General features: G+C 41.1%; 1 protein-coding gene across 6 annotated transcripts in view; it reads left to right on the forward strand.

Annotated features, from left to right (window-relative positions):
* LOC124162702 (neurobeachin) overlaps positions 1–18,164 on the forward strand; it is a 1,312,932-nt gene that overhangs the window by 42,223 nt on the left and 1,252,545 nt on the right. The gene's annotated exons all lie outside the window — the stretch shown is intronic.

The raw sequence follows: 18,164 nt of genomic DNA on the forward strand, positions 1-18,164 counted from the left end.
TGCTGGTTATGAGGAATATTATGCTCTGAATTGTGGATTTCGAATTTTTCGAAAATAAATTTGATTGGTATTTCTAACATAGCTCCTTTATTTTTTATGATAGAAAGTTCATTTAAATTTTATTTTGTAGGGTTTTTACTGACCACAAGGTCATGTGAATTAAATTTTTTTCGAGTCATCAATTTTGAAAGGGGAGGGATTTAAGGGTTTAAATAAGGTGGAGCTCCCTTGGAAATAGAGGTTTTAATTATCAATATCTCACCAAATATTTATTGCATAGAAAATTATAACACACCAAAATATTTGAAAATAAAGAAGCTACAATTTATTACTCCTGAATTTTTTTCATATATCCAGTTTTTTTGGAGTTATTTTGAAAAAAAGAACATTTTTAACGAAATTGTAGAAAATGACTTTTCAAGTTTTCCTCCAATTTTTTCAAAATTTAGGGTTGTAAATTAAAAAAACTTCTAGGATCAATTAACATTACTTAAGTAAAGAGAAATACTGAAGGGCATTGATTAATTTTGTCTAGTGTGGTAATAAGGAGTCGTTTTCACTGATTTTTTCGTACAAAAAAGTAGGGAGTGATCTTATTTTTAATCATAACTCGCTCAAATTTCATGATAAAAAATATTTTTTCTCATTATAAGAAAGGTTTTTAAAAACACTTTTAAACAGATTACATAATTTTTCCTCGAAAATAATATTTTTCCCGCTATTTAGTATTGAATCTTTCAAATTTAGCGCATGACAAACAATAGATAACCATCAACAAGTTGTAGCTCGGTCCGAATTGGTCATAAAGGAAATATAAAATGAGATTTTTATTTAATTTTTTACAAGCTACAGTTTTGTAATTCACAATTTCCTAATAAAATTAATACTTTTCAAGTTATTTGCCTATAATCGATTAAAATCGTTGATTTTTTCGTCAAAAAACTGTTACTTTCAATCGCAAATAACTCGAAAAATATTAACTTTACGCAAAAAATGGATGGAGCACTTTATTCTTAGAATTTATTTTTCTATCGATTCCTGTAGTCAAAATGTAATTAATATTTTCCACCCCCGAGATGGGGTGGAAACCACCCCCAGGGTAAAAGCGCCCGTCGGCATGATATAGATTTTGATTCTTGGTATATTCCCTACTTATTGTGAAAATTTCAAGAAAATCGATTCAGTTTGAAAAAATTGCAAGCCAAAATGCTTCATTTCCTGGACTAATCCTTTAGTAGATCATTGCTTACTGAACTCCATGGACAGTTGTAAAAAGTTTTATGAAACATAAGAGTATCTGTACTTGTGGTTGTTACTAATGACTCTTGAGCACTTCAATTGTTACTTTTAATAGAATTTAAATTTTGGGGCAATAAAACTTGAGCAGGTTGAGCAGTTCAACTAATTAGACAGTACGTTAGAGGAACAGGGATACAGTAGTAAGGACATTAGGAAGAGAATTGCATTAGCAAAGGAGGTGTTCATGAACAGGAAGGAGCTTCTGAGAGGATCGTTATGTAAGAGTTTAAAGAAAAGGTTAGTGAAGAGTTTGATCTGGAGTGTAGCGCTCTACGGTGCGGAAACATGGGCACTTAGGAAGGAGGACGAGAGAAGACTCGAGGAATTCGAGATGTGGGTGTAGCGAAGAATTGAGAAAGTGAAAGTGGACGGTGAGGAGGAGGAACGACGAAGTGCTGGACGTGGTGGGTGAGGAGAGGCAGCTTTTAGATGAGATACGGAGGAGACAGAAGGTATGGATGAAGCGAATACTTAGCGGGGAGGGGATGTTGAAAACGATGTTAGAGGGAAAAATGTTAAGTAAATGAGGGAGGGTAAGGAAAAGAATAGGATTTTTTGATAGAATGTAAGGTAGTAGGTCTTACAGTGAATTGAAGAAGGCAGTGCTGGAAGGAAAGGGAGGCTCCCAGATCACTTCTTTAGCACTCCATGGAAACCTACCTTAATCGGTAGAATACTGTAGTAATAATAATAATAATAATAATAATAATCTGTAGTTAAGCCCAGTATTAATATTTCTTTCCTCTCTTATATCATTCCTTCTAAAGCAATCCAAGCCTAGCGCGAATCAGCCCTCCGAGTCTTCTCATGAATATTGCCCGAACCCGAATGTCTTTCTCGCTCGCTCACACACGGCGTGGTGGTAATGTGAGTCGCGAGGGTTTTGCGCCACACTCATAGGCGTGGGGGAGTGGGGGGGGGTGGCGCCAGGGTGGGGCGGCGCCTCTTCCTCCCTGGCGCCTCTAGGCCGTTCCCTCTGCGGCCCAGGGCGCTCTCGCGAGAAGGAGGGCCCGCCGGCGGATTCATGGCGCCGGCCGACCACCACGCCCTCCCCCGCGAGCGATCATAATGGAAAATACACATAAGCGCATTATATTCCCTTTTAGATCGGACCAAATTATCGATTTCAATGCCTGGGAGCAGTGTATGGTCTCTACATGTGCATATACATCGCCCTTGGCGGGAATTTTAGGGACGCCAGCCGTTTAACTGCTGTATAGATTAATATGAGCATTCTTAAGGCCGTTTTACACGGTTCACGGAATTGCACAGGTTAGAGCTGCATTAATTTCTAAAATGGCGTGGAATTGCGCAAATGCATGAACGAAATTAGAACGGGCTATTTTACCGCGTCGCATCCACGCATTTTCGCATGTGTTCTAGCAATTCACCGCTTTACACGACGCAATTTTGATTGCGCCTTCGCACGTACGTCAGATTGCGCAATTCCGTGTACCGTGTAAAACGGCCTTTATAGACTTAATTATGGAATTTTTTGTTCAAGTCACCTATTACTGGAGGAAAAGCAAAATGTGTATCCGTTTTGAGAAATGGCTGATTTTCCTAGGATATGTTATAGTTACGCGAGTGTGGAACGTTGTTCATCATCAGATATGGGGCGAGAAACTACTTAAGAGCCAATAATATCGAGTTCTAGAGCGCGCGACATCTCACATGAATGCTGGGGACTGGTAATTCCTATCCTATCTGGACTCGAACCCGTGACTTTTAGGATGGCCGGCGCCGACTTAAACCTGCTACCAATGTTTTGGAAAGATTTATTTATCTCGTGTTTATAAAGTTTGCAGACTTCCCTCCTCGGCTTTCCTCGGGGAGTGTTGTGGAAACATGACCGGAGACATTGTCACGTGAAGGCCCGGACGGGGTGGGGAGTGGGAGGGGAAGCTAAGGGATGTTTATCGTTGAGTAGGGGGAGCTCTTGCTTTCAACCAATACAAGTTCAGCTAAAGAAAACAGAGTCCAAAGCTGTGGAAAGAATATTTCCTACCCATGAGTTGTGATTGAAAATTAAAGGCAGACATTAAAATGCAAATTTATAGCATACCGTAAATTGATTTGAATCGTCGGTGGCTGATAAAATTACTCTTTTTGGGTTCTTAATATACACCTGGCCGAGATTCATTCACATCTTGCTCGGGCGGATCACCGAAAATTAAACTTGCTTACTTTTTTAAATTAGTGCTCCGTGTTTGTGGGTCTTGAGCGTGAAATCTAATTAATTTTTACTTCGCGTGAGCTTGCGGAAGGGAATAAATTCAATTGCCTTCTGTACGCGATAGGAATGAAGATAATGTTCCGAAGGACCAGGCGGTTTTAGATAATAGAAAATGCAATGATTCAGATAGATAATTTACGTCAAAAACATAATAAGGAGAAATCTTTAGTACAACCGTTCTATCTGGTGACTACGAGCTGACTGCCTGCCCACGGCACCGGAACACGTGGGGCAGTTCCACAATTTGACTTACTTGGTCAACCAACACAAAATTTGACTTACTGTGCAAAGAAAAGAATAACAAATTGAAATTGGTGGGATTCAAAATGATCACAAAGACTTGAAACACCTTCTAATATGACTCAACTTAAAAAAATGTTATGGATGATTATTGATTATGTTAACGTCAATTGCAGTCACACTGTGGCAAGTTTTTCATTAATTTTAAATTACGTGTACTTGTCTTGTAGCTCATTTATTGATCAAACATCTGAGGTTTTCTCGATGGTGTATGAGTTAAAGTGGTTTTAATAGAACTGAATTTATTAGTAATTGTGATAATGGTCTTGCAACAGAATTTTATTTTTATTTAGAACTTCGGAGATGGAATTTCCTTAAGTCAGTTCTTTTAAATTGTTGTTAATGCACATTCATCCTTAATTTTCGTACCTTATTTGCCACGGCAGTATTGGAAGGCGGTTGAGTATCCTGCGGAAATTAAGAAAACTTTTCGCTTTCCCTTTACCTTATTGGTGGAATTGGAAGCCCAAATTAGGCCAAGTTGAGATTTGATTATAAAATTGCGATTAAAAGTAATTGAAGCAAGTTACGATGAGATAATTCGTGCATTTTACAATTAAAATGTAATCCTTCTAGAAATTTGCAGTTATATAAAATGGTAGCCGTGCCTTTGAGCATTGATTCCTACATCTAGCCCCAGTAATGTAGGAAGATAGTTACTGAACGTCAGTCCCATGTGACGTATTATATATTTATTTCGTTTTTTTAATGTATTTCAACGTTGTATCCGCATGCGTGAAGCATCGCGTCGGTCGTCGACGGGTAATGAAGCCGGCATCGCTTATAAGATCCGTCGCAGTGGGTATCGTGATAGATTATCTAAGCTCGCACCATCGTTATCGACATTCCGTCAAATATATTTTTATCAGCGGCGGGGCCGTGTAATTTCTCCGACCGCGGGGAATTTTCTCTTGCGTTTTCTTCCTAAGAGTATCGATTTCCAATATTAAATCCCCTTCAAATTCATCATATCGCTTTCCTCTTTCATCTCTCGCCTCGCATCTTTCAAATCCATCATGCACCGCTTCCGTGCCGGCCAATATCCGCGTCCTATACTCTCCTCTTTCCTGCTACTCTTTTCCTTCTGGATGGCTTATGGTCCAGCGTTCGCACGAGACGAGGCAAATCGGTGAAGGCTCTCGTAAACCTCCGTGCGGTTGGTTGATTATTGGTGGGAGATTATGTGCCCGCCGCGATATCTTTTCGCTGATATCTCGGTTTCCTTTGCTTTGCTCGTGTGGATGTTTGTGATATGCTTTAAAATTAGAATAATTGTAATACATTATTTCGCATTTTTACATTTAGCGGCACAAGTTTTGTTTTTATTTCTATAGCTTAGTCAGTAAAGAGGAGGTCATTAGAGTTTTTATAAACAGAGCATTGTTATTGTTAGAGCGAAGCTGTCATAGTTCAAGACAGCTTAATGTTTTTCTTGGTTGATATATATTTTATTTACTCTCCCTTTATCACGAACAAAGAATAAATTCAAATGCAGACGTGATATCACCATAAAGAGAAAACAATATACATTTCGTATCAGTATTAATAGGTGCTTATTAATGATGTAATTGGGTTAAGAATACGTTATTTGGAAGAAAATGATACCGGCGATAGAGGTGGAATATATTTGAGGCGGCGGATATTTGAGGAATAAGAATGGATTTAATTATGTGTTTATTGATAGGCTTATATACCTCCCATGTAGTCTGTCGTACTACAGTTCATAGATCAATTTCACACATGATAGCCAAACGTTTTATAGCGAAGTCGAGACCATGGTCGTAATTAAAAAAATTATGCTGTGGAAAAACAAAGTTTAAGCTATTCATTCAAAATTTTCAGCAAATTCCACCACGTATCGCAGGAAAAGCACAGCTGAAAAGTTTGAAATAACGAATAATCAAAGTTAGAATTAAATATTCGGTTCGGATAGTGTCGTCTTTTTGAAGTAAAAAAATATTTTGCGGTCGATCGTTTAATGTTTTCCTCTCTTGACGTAAGTGTCGCTCGTTTTCGACTCTTTTCCCCTACGTTTTGAGGACATGATTTTCCATAATTTTTTGCTCTTGTATCTGCGGTTTGTGTGGTGCATTACCGGAAACTCTCTCGCGAGCCATCCCTCCAATATCTCGTGGATGCGGATTTTCTCTGTGGTTCTTTCAGTAAGTACATTCGCTTCAACACTTGTCATCTTTCACGCCCTTAATCGACCGATGGCTTTTAAGTCGCAGACCGGGAAAATTCGGAATCAATTCGGCGCTTCGCTGTGCCCGATTCTTCTATGCAAATCGGAAAGACTTTTGGCTGTGTCGGCGGCCAAATATGTGTGTCAGGAATAGATCTGTGGAGTTGCTTGCTTGCCGTGTTTGAGTGTAAAGCATTGATATTTAGCTTTCTATAATGCTGCCTTTGTTCGGGGACATACGCTAGATGAATATTTTGTGATTCTGTGGGTCTGATTTAATTTTGTTATTAAAATACTTATTCTTACTAAAGACGTCAAATTATAATTTCTCTTGGTTCGTAATGACCATTATATCAAAAAATTGAAGTGAGCCATTTCGTTCCTTTTCGAGAAAAAGCTTAATTGCATTGACGCCGTTTAATTTGTTGATGAAATAAATGATGTCAGATTGATTCGTGTCAAAAGTGGTAAATATGTCGTAACTGAAGCTTGAGAATCAACAGAAGGTGCTAACAATATTTTGACGGAAGATTGCTAGGATGCTTTTGAGTGCTGATGTCTCCAGTCGCTTTATTGCTTTCTTGCGGATATGACTAACCCCTACGCGGTACACGGCTCATCGTGATTCAGAGACTCTTTCACGTTCCCCGTCTCCATGGATAAGAAAAGAGGATCGTGTGGCGTGGAAGTGAGGCAGTAGGCCCTCTCGATCGGTCCCCTGCTATTTGGGCGCTGCGCGTGACCCATGTTATATGGCTTCTATCTCTACTTAGCGCTCTCTATAAGCGCTCTCTCCACCCGTACGCTCTCTTGCTGTAAAATTGACGGCTTAATTGGATTTTGATTTCGTCCTTGCTCGCTCGGAAACACTACCTTTGGCCCAACATGATTTTTAATCTGCTTTCCCGTTGTTTTGGTCTTTCATCAGAAATTGGCGTTCTTGCTTTTGAACTAAGATATTGTAGAATGTAAGCTATTGGTCCTTACATAGTCATGTATTTTATACTCAAGACTTTCATCGGGAGGCTGACAAAAAGAGCAATATCATTATGCTCTTTTGGTGACGGTGACAAAAAAAACTGTTATTGAATGTAGGAATTTATAGAATTAATAGCAAATTTATGTAGACAGTTTTACTGTAGTCCTCTTGCGATACATTTCAGGTCAAACGAAGTGTTGAAGGTGTAATTAAAATTAAAAGATTTTGCTGGAAAGTCACAATTTTTCTCTGTCAATATGTAAGATGTCGTCAAGATTAAACCTTAGAACTATTTATATTAGTAGGCTAACATGTTTCGGGAAATTGAGTCTAAATTTTTGATTCAATTGAAACTGTTGCTTTGCTGTTTTATCTTGTAAATGCTAAAAGCTACCATAATTATCCGTTTCCATCAATCGTGGTCGTCAAGTGTTAAAAAAACTAAATTTTGTGAAACCTCGGTTCCTGGAATCGACCCTTTAATCCATACTTTAAACGAAGACCTGAAATTCCGGAAGTAAAATATAAATTCATCGATCGGGCGGAGGTCAAGAAAATGTAGAACTCTGGGTATTAAAACGTGAGTGATTCTGACGGAAATTGTTGTTGGTGTGAGTGGGGCAAGGGAGTACGTGACTGGGGCGACGTTGTTAGTCGCCGGCCCTGGACAAAGCGCGTCGTGGCGTTGCTTTAAAATTAAGCGAGGGACCGCGACATGCGAGTCTGAGGCAATTTGAACGTGCAGCGTCCCCTCCTGAGACTTTTTTTGTTTTTACCTCCCTATTCCCTTTAGCATATTCCATTTAGCGCTCAAATCTCCAGTTAGAACCTTAAAAAGTAAGACATCCCATTAGAGCAATGGAAGGTGGCGATTCCGTATTAAGGCCGTTTTCCAATCCACGTAGTATACGCTCATTCCCTCGTTCCCTGTCTCCCTTGCACCCTGATCCCTTTTTAATGCTCTACTGGCGCCGTAAAGTGTGAACGAAAATAATGCGAACTATTGACAGTAACGAAATGTGAAGCGCAAGGTAGTGTTAGGACATCTGGTAGTTGATTTAAGAATCAAATTAACCCTGCTTCTCGGTTTGTTTACGTTTGTAATTTAGACTGCTTAGTATTTTGAATTTTCTGGCACCGATTGGACACATTCTTTGCACATAATAAACACAAAATTACTTAAAACTCCAGTTCAAGATTTCTGAGTTTTCTCATTGCCGCCATTTTCACGTCCACTTCCTGCGAGGGAGCATCCGCGCTCCCTTGTTCACTTACCCTCTGTTTCCTTGCGCCCTCGCCGATTGGATCCACCCTTGCTGACGTCACATCCGTAGGCTGACGAATGAAAAGTGCACGAAGGGTGAATAATTGCGGATTGGAAAACGGCCTAAATTATTGGGGGCCCGAGCCTAGTATTGGAAAAAAACTGACGGAGTAGTTTTCACGTTTTCATTAGACGACTGTTGAGGCTCACCTAAGGGTCATTTTCTTAGTTTTTGACGACACTGTGAAGGATAGCATTGGTTTCGTTTTCAATTTTTAATGTGAATTTAAAAAAAAAGTTGAATCCGAATCCATTTATTTTGGCAACACAGTGGAAAAAATTGATGACACGAAAATATTTCCGATACATTGTGAAATAAGAGCATTGTAATTCAAAATTAAACATAAAATTGTCACGCTTATAATAAACTTCCACGTATGAACGATCTTCATCGATCTCACCTTCCGAACGCACTCTACTTCCGACATCACTGAGTCCATATTCCTGCTTATTCATTCACTCTCAGGGAGTGAGATGCCACCCTGGTGAACTGTTTAAAAATGACGGTGGTTGGTGCTTATTTGTGAAGGTGTGGGTCCGCGTTATGAGAGACGAGCGTCTTTGAAGGAAGGGGTCAGTGTAAAGAAAGATGAGGCGCTTTTTATAAAACTTCCTCGTCACTTTCTCGTCGGCTGCTCGAAGGGGGAATCTTCCAATGCATTTTTAATGAATGTGTGATCTTAGGAAGCCGAAATCGGGTTGCCTGCCTCCTGATACTGTGACACTTCCCCTCTATTTCCGTTAAGCCGCCTTTCGTTTTGATTTTTACATCACTCGTGGATTATATAGTTTGCCTTTATTCTAAAAAACAAATCCTCAGAAAAGTTTTCCTCAGTCTTTCTAATCTCAGGAATTTGTACGAAAACATCTCATATATGTATGATTAAACATTTTCCCGGCGAATGGTAATTATGAATTTTCTCGGGTTCGCTACCGACTTTGAAAATTGAAGGCAGCCAACGTTTCGGGCTGCGACTCGTTCTCTATTCTCTAGGCTACTGACGCCAGGCTATTCTCAATAGCCCAGAGATTGGTCAACGAATCTGAGATCGAGACGATGCGTCGGCTGACTTCAATTATCATAATGCTAGCCGATGGCGAGCGCGAGAAAAACTGATCATATATCACTGCTCTCCAGCGAAATTGATGTAACGCAAAATGTGTTGAGATAATTACGATGGCCATCCAGCTGTTAAATCGTCATTCATTGCAGTCAGGGATAAACACTTCGCTGCAATCAGTAGTGCAAACTTCTGGTATATACCGGTCCAATTAGTTTTTTGATCTCATTACACTATTCAACTAAGCCCATCATCTTATACCGCTTCGTTTTCCTCTCTTCGCATTCGCATAATAATTATTACTTATAATTCAAACTAGAAAACCATTTCCCGTTTTCCTTTCCTATATCACAGTTTTTGGCATCCCGTTTCCTTTTCGAGTACGCTACATCTACACATTCTGATTCTCCTACTTATCTACTGTTATAATTTTTCCCTTTACTTTCCTTGTGGGTGAATTGACTCGCATGTATGATAGAGGTGCTAGGGAAACGATTGCTCCGCAGTCGGAACCTATGTCAGAAATAATAGTTTTAAGTTTGGAACAAAATAAGGTAGTTTCCGTCGTGTCTCTAGTTATTTGCTTATCCTCACCCACCATGTCTCGCCTTCGTCGTTCGCATTCCACTTCACCTTCTCCATTCTCCTTCACATCCTTAACTCTTATGCCTCCAGTCTTTTCTTTTTTCTCCTTCTTCCTCCTAAGCATAAAAGTTTCTGCATCGTGAAGGCCTACACTCCTTTCCCGATTCTTCGTTATAATTTTTTCTTCACTCTTACACAACGATTCCCTCGTGAACTTCATCTTCATAATGGCCACAATTTCCCCCTTTTCCATCTGATACCCATACTGCTGTTTCTTTTTGGCCTTTGTTTATAGGTTAAAATTATTATGCTTATTAGGTTAAAATTATCTGTTCAGGTTGTTGTCCATTAAGACTGATATTTATTGAAATTTTATTCTCATAATAGATCTGCTTTGTACTGTGAGTCGCGAGACTTTGATATGGCCGAGCCGTTTCACTTACTGTAATTTATTTCAGTCGTCTTGGATTTGTCGTTTGGTCATCTCCAAGTGTTATCAAATAGGGATTAGTAAAATGGAATTCCTGAGCTGCTCTATTTTCTTTAGCTTCTCGAGTTTCCGTTGATAATTGTCGCAAAATGGATTGTTTTTCCATATTATTTGGACGATGACGACGTTTGTTTCATATAAACGCTTTGTGTGCTGTCAATGAAGTACGAAGAATTTTGCTTCCAAGACTCATCAGTTTTCAATTTCCGCCACTTCTTCTGTGCATCAAATTCTCTGGCGAAAGGTTTCTCGATTCTTATTGGGAGGACTCCTACAAAGTGTTCTTGGAGAGGAAGAAGTTCGACCGAGGGTGGCGTTAAGACCTAATATCATTCTCACTGCTCTCAGTATCCCTTCTAGTCTCGGGTTCATTCCTGAAAATTACGCTGCCTTAAATACAACTTTTCCCTTTATCCCTTTGTACCCTTCGCAAGCGTCCTTTCTCAGACGTCTCTGAACGTTTATCCGCAATTCTCTCTTAATCCGCTCCCACGTCTCTCATCGATACCCTTTCCGTAAATCCCAGGCGCATTCGAGTGTTTTATTAACGTCGCGCGCGGAAATGGTGGAAGGAAATGGCTAGAACAGCGCCAGTTCCCTCCTCTTCCTCGGCACAACTTGACTTATTAAGATCTTTTCCGTGAATCTGCTCCGAGAGGGAACGCCGAGACGAGTGTATGCATGCATTGAGGTGGAGGAACGAAGTTAAGAAAAATAAAAATGTCCATGTATCTACTGCTGCGACTGACCACAAAAAAGGCTTTCCGTGATAAATTTACGTTAGATAGCTTTCTGCATGCCATGATTTTTACCCACGCTCAGATTGGAATGTCGGTGTTTTGTTCGGAAGTATTTCGATTACAAATAGAATAGAACGTCGTTGGTACAAAAATCTAATATTGTGATTATTATACTATAAGAACTATGGTAATATTATAACGTGGGCATGTTACCTGTTTTAGGAGCTTAGAAGAATGGATCACTCCCGCTGAAACTGACTGTTATCGCGGTGTAACTTACGCTATAGTCTTGAAATGCTTGTGACTTATGGAATTACCCTTTATCATCCTTTTCGTGCAGCTAAAATATGAAAAATTTACTCCGAGAAAATATTGTGGTAAAATTTTACATTTGAGGGACAAGTAAATTATGCATATTATCTGTTACTTTAAAGATGTCATAGTTTCAAGGTTAGTTTCCAGGCCACGAAAAATGAAAATAATATTAAGGGGCCGAGCGGGAGTGATGCGCCGTCTTAAGCCTGAATCACACTATCAGTTTTTTTCGTCGCAAAAGTAATCACTATCGCGATCTTTTTTCCCGTCGCGAAAAGCGATCAATCTAGCGATCATTTTTCTGAATCACACGGTCACTCCCTCCGTCGCTTTTCGCATCATTTCCGATATCACAGCTCGTTGTCATAGGACCCGCATCACGAAAATATATAGCGTGTTTGTTTATCTATGTCGTGCCCACAATTGTCAAACGTTGCGCTGCAATCGCTCCATACGGGTATGCGTTCCGATTGGCTGAGATGGGGTTTTAGGGACGGTTTTAGCGACGGAAAAAGCGACCGGACTAGTGATGAAAAATAGGGTTGGGAATCCTCATCGCGATCGCGAACGCGAAAAACAATTGCCGGCGACGATCATTTCGCCTAGTGATCGCGATAGTGATCACTTTCGCGACGAAAAAAAATGATCGTGTGATTCAGGCTTAACCGGCAGAGGCGCGGATGGGAAGGGCAGGGAAGGTGGAAGAGAAATGGCTGGAACAGAGCCTCTTTCCTCACCCTCCTCCTCGGCATAACTTGAGTCATTAAAATCTTTTGAGTGTGCCTACTCCGAGAGTGTGTGTGTATTAATGCCACCCATACCGCGCCTCTTCCGGGCCCTCAATGCGAGATTCCAATTGTCTCCGCTGAAAGGGGTTCCCTCTCGTAGCATGCATACAGCCTACACTACAGCACCCTCGCGGCGGCGGCGGGAGATATGCATTGCCGACGGTCGTTTTCGCTGCTTTGAATATTTCACGAGGGAGACCGGAAAATCGCGACGACGACGTCGTCACATCTCCGCGCGCCTCGAATGGGGCGCGCACCCTCCTCTCCCCACCCCCTCCACACACACAGACACACAGGTGTGCCTCTCCATCCCCCTCTCAGCAGAGGGCGTGATAACACTGTATTCACGCGTGTACATTATTACGTGCTCGATTCACTCCCAGAAATGGGCATTTAAAATTTTGAGGGTGGACGTTCACGTTCTCTGCTCCGTTCTACCCCTGTCCCCATCGATTTGTCGCTCCAACGTTGTGGTTTACGGCTTAACTTCATATGCTGCTGATTTTTATTCCTAAAAGTTATACCTAATATTTTTCAACATTCGATGGTTTAATTTATTCTCTTCAATTTTGCAGAAATGCACCTTTTATGGAGATTGAATAAATGATAAAAAATGCAAGATTTCCCAATTCTTTGACTGGTGTTGTCGATGTTCAAATATAATTTTCAACGGTGTTACTCAGTATTTATTTCTATTTTAAAAGTGCACACATGTATTCTAATTCCAAAAGTCGGCATATTTTGCAATGTGTACATTTCTAATCTTTATTATGTATACACATCTTGTGGTACAGAAATGATACTTTTATTATTGATGTGCGTTTCAGATAGTCTGTATTTGTATTTTTTTGAGAATGTTAATATGACATAAAACTTCTACGCCGTGTCTAATTTTTTAAAATGTGGAAATAGGAATTCGAACCCGCCGTCATCTACAGCTGGTTGGCTATGATTTCAACCCGTGTACCCTACCCGGAGGAATGCCGTGAATCTCTTTGTTTTCACTCATCGCCATCTCCTTTAATCACCAAAATATGGAAAGGGTATTATGATATTGTCCAGTTGTCCGTGCACTATTCATGCCTCCATTTTTGGAACCGGGGAAGCAATTTAGTGCTAGAGCCCTTTGCTCTTTGGGGCGTGTGCCCTGGGGGACCTCTTCCCCATCCCACCCTCTTCTTCAGAAGCACGCAATCCCACTAACGTTGACCTCCAATGACTCCCTCTGTCACATCACCCACAAGAGCAGGAAGCAGCCCGTATGCTGTTCGGGGAGTGTCTGAACTATGTCACTAAAGTTGTTGTACGTCAGCAATCCAACGCATAATATGACGTAGTTATCCGCTCAACTTTGAGCATGTCAATGGGACTGATTTCTGTGAAGTACTCCGCTCGACTACCACGCATTTTGATGAAACATTTAGAAAACGATGTCACATATTTCAATTGATGACAGGTAAAATATTACAGTAACTTATGCAATATTTGATGAAATAATGTCATGTGTTTGAACATGTGTCGCGGTCTCCTATCTACATCTACATCTACAATTTACCCTGCGAGCCACCTCTAGGGTGTTTGGCAGGGGGTGATCAATCACCAGCATGCAGCATGCATTTGGACTCCCACATGCACACCACACCGTCCAAGAAACGTCCCGTATAATAACAAACTATACTACTATATGCTGTTAGAAATAGAATATAGAATAGAAATTCAGAAACATGCAGTAAGTTTTACATAGGTTAGTAGGCTACACTACAAGTCATGCAATCTATTTACGCGTTCTATTGCTGCCGTTATAATCTCTTATTGATCGTGGAAAAAATGACATTCGGAATCTGTCTGTTCTGCAATCTATCTCTCTTATTTTATTTATATGATCTGATCTTCCGTAGTACGTTGGCGTCCGCAAGATATGGTTAACCTCGTCAGAAAAGACATTGCTCTCGAATTTATCTAAAAGGTTCAGTCTATTTTTCAATCTACGGTCCGACAGAGATTCCCATCCGAGTTTATCTAAGAGGTCAGTTACACTAACAAGACTATCGTAACGACCTTTCACATACCTGGCAGCTCTTCTTTGCACGCGTTCTAACTCTGTTATTAAGCCTTTTTCATGAGGGTCCCAAACACTGGCAGCGTATTCCAAATGTGGTCTAACGAGGGAAAAGTAGCTAATTTCTCTCACTTTGTCGTCGCACTTACCCAATATTCTTTTAACAAAACCCATTTTACGATTAGCTTGACCGGTTATTTCTCGAATATGTTTATTCCACGATAGATCATTATTGAGTCTAACGCCTAGATATTTTACAGATTCAACTGCCTTTAACTGGGTGCCCCGAATGATATAGTTACACTGTAGGGAGTTATTCTTCTTCCAGAAATTCATTACGACGCATTTTTCCAAATTTAATTCTAACTGCCAAGCATCGCACCAAGCTTGGATAGCAGCAAGGTCATTCGTTAGTTCATATATATCTTTGCTGGAACGGATTTCTCTGTAAACTACAGCGTCGTCTGCAAATAATCGTAACTTACTCTGCACTACTTCGCCAATGTCGTTTATATAAAGAAGGAATAGGAGTGGGCCTATGACACTACCCTGAGGAACGCCAGAAGTGACTCTAACCTCATTGGAGACTGCACCGTCTAATACTACTCTTTGGACGCGGTCGCTCAAAAATTCTCTAATCCAGGAAATGACATCTTCGTCTAGACCATAAGATTTCAGTTTTATTATTAACTTTCCGTGGGGTACTTTATCAAATGCCTTTTTGAAATCAAGAAAAATCGCGTCTACTGGAATGTTGTCTTCCCCGGAGACTAAAATATCGTGGGCGAAAAGCGCTAACTGAGTTTCGCACGATCTGCTTTTCCTGAATCCATGTTGATTTCCCATTAATAAGTTTTGCGCGTCTAGGTGTTTCATTACCGAGCTGACTACGATGTGTTCTAGGACTTTGCAAGAGATGGACGTTAAAGATATCGGCCTGTAATTAGATGGCTGTTCCTTGTCTCCACTTTTAAATATAGGCGTTACATTAGCGATTTTCCAGTCATTAGGTACTTCGTGTTGCTTGATGGATTTACTGAATATTAACTGCAAGTAGGGGGCAAGTTCTGAGGCTAGTTCTTTATATACGCGAGAAGGGATTTCGTCTGGACCAGGTGATTTATTTGGACTAAGCGATTTCAATATATTTTCTATTCCGAGCGTACTAATGTCAATAGCTGGCATCTTATGTACACAGGGATTGTCATCGGTCTCGGGTGAGTTTTCGGAAGGCTCCGTGAACACGCTCTTAAAGTAGGAATTTAATAAATTGGCTTTATCGTAACTGCTTGTCAACACATCTCCATTGTCGTTTCTCAGCGAACATACGGTAGATCGTTTACCTTGAACTTCCCTAACATATGACCAAAATGCTTTTGGGTTATCCTGTAACTGCTCTACTAGTGTTTTTCTTTTAAAATTCGTGAACGCATTCCTGAACGCTTCCTTCGTGGCGGCTTTAGTCATCCTATATTTTTTAGTTATTAGCTCGCGTTCATTAGCGGATATCTCCGTACTGACTTTTTTCATTTTAGCATGACACGCTCTCTGTCGCCTCAATGATTTTCTCACTTCCGCGTCGTACCATCTCGGTTCGCTGCCTTCTTTTACTATTTTACTAGGGATGTAGCTATTTATTCCCGAAGTTACGAGCGAAAGAAAAGCTTTCCAAGTATTCTCTACATTTAACTTTAATACTGATTCTTGAAACTCGGGGAAAGCATTTTTCATATGACTCTTAAACCCATCAAAATTAGCTCTTTTAAAAATGAAAACTTTACGCTCTTTTTTAAAGTTTACAGCGGTATTTATAGAAAACTTTGCAGTTACTACCCTATGGTCACTTATTCCTTCGACAGTGCCAACGTTTATTACCTGATGTGGTATATTTGTCGCTAATAAATCAAGAATATTTTCTCCTCTGTTTGGTGCGGATGCTATTTGAAACAATGAATTAGATGTGAAAGTGTGTAATAAGGCCTCGCAGATCACTTTATCCCTCCCACCAGGAATGAAGCTATAAGTATCCCAATCTATAGAAGGTACGTTGAAATCTCCACCCACAATCAAGTTTCTTTCAGGATACTTGGATGCTACGCTGTTTATTTGATTTTGAAAATCCAACATTGACGTTATATCTGAGTTAGGTGGTCTGTAATACGAACATAATAAAATAGTTTTGAATTTTGGACATTTAATTAAACACCACACAGATTCAACGCTGGTCTCAGTTACGGTTATCGCTTGGCTGACGATTGAATTCTTTACAGCTATAAAAACTCCGCCCCCAACTCGATTAATTCTATCTTTCCGATAAACAGTGAACGATTTTGGGAAGATCTCATTGTCTGAATCATCATCTGTTAGCCAACTTTCCGTTCCAAAAATGACGTTACACTTCGTACTATGAATTAAATGGTGGAATTCGGGAATGTTATTTCTTAAACTACGGCAATTAACCACAGCCACGATTAAAACTTCGGAAGTAGTAATATTGCGATTCGGGAATAATTCTGATTTGCTTTTGTCGAATAGACTATTCACAGGCTCTATACCGCTGATAAATGGAAATGCATGTCTTATTGACACACTATCAAAATGACTTGAGCCTTGACTGCCTTTGAACGTGTTGCTCGACTGACGCTTCTCGTGCTTAAATGTAATACCTGAAACGCTGATTTTTCTCTCTACTTCTCTATTCTCATTTCTGGAAGAATCTTTGTCTGTGAAAGGTTTTGAACTTACCCCTTTATTTTTCAACCCACTAATATATCTACACTCTGCCCTACTCTCTACTCTAAAAAAGACCTACAGTGCTCAAATATGCTACTCGCTACACGACTAGCCGACTCGGCCGTGTAATGGACTCCCGAACGGTTCAGAGGGATCCGACACGATCGGATTGCCGGCCTAAGGTCCACGAAGGAGGCTCCGATGTCCGTGCAGAAACGACGCAGCCTCTGGTTTATGCCTTCCACTCGGCTCCAAACCAGAGAACCACGATCGATCCTCGGGACAAGACTACAAATCGAAAGCTCAATGCCGACTCCAATGGTCCCACCCACCCGCTTCACTTCGGAATTCAGATCCCGGAGGGAATCTAGAATTTCCTCAGATCCACGGAAGGTGGCATCATTGACGCCGACATGAGCCACGACCCGCAGTCTGGAGCACTTCGTGCCCCGTACCGCCGCACCAACCGCCTGCGTCACCTGAGGAACACCGCCACCAGGGATGCACCATGACGTTACACGGTCGCTTACACCCTCGCGGTCTGCCCTCTCCCGTAACGGGACCATCACACGACGGACATTGCTACTCCCTAACACTATGATCCCCCCCTTCCCACTCTGACGCCCCTTCCTAGGTGCCGGTTTCGGGGTAGGAGTAGGCACGTCAGGCACCTCGGAGTTTCCATCCGACAGCAACTGGTACCTGTTCGAGACAGGGACGGGATTTGCCTCAGCATCCCCCAAACCCCGTCTTAGAGTGACACTACCACCGTCCCTCCGAGACACGACCCTCCAAAACTCAGATTTACGGGGTGATGTGACCCCGTCATCGAGAGATGGACCTCGAGGAAGGCTCTCGAATGACCAGCCGCTATTTGCAATCGGGCGAACCCGTGCAGCCCCTGTGGCACGGCGACCTTTCGAAGAACCACCCCTCGGACCATTCCCCTCAGCGGTATCAGCCACCCTTTCAAACTGGGCCCGAAGTTCCCGCACCATCGTCTCCAACGCGGTAATGCGGTCTCCGAGAGCCTCGCATTCACCGGCGTTTTCAACTCCGGCAACGGGTGA

Source organism: Ischnura elegans, chromosome 7 (assembly GCF_921293095.1).
Source record: "Ischnura elegans chromosome 7, ioIscEleg1.1, whole genome shotgun sequence".
NCBI classification, from domain to species: domain Eukaryota; kingdom Metazoa; phylum Arthropoda; class Insecta; order Odonata; family Coenagrionidae; genus Ischnura; species Ischnura elegans.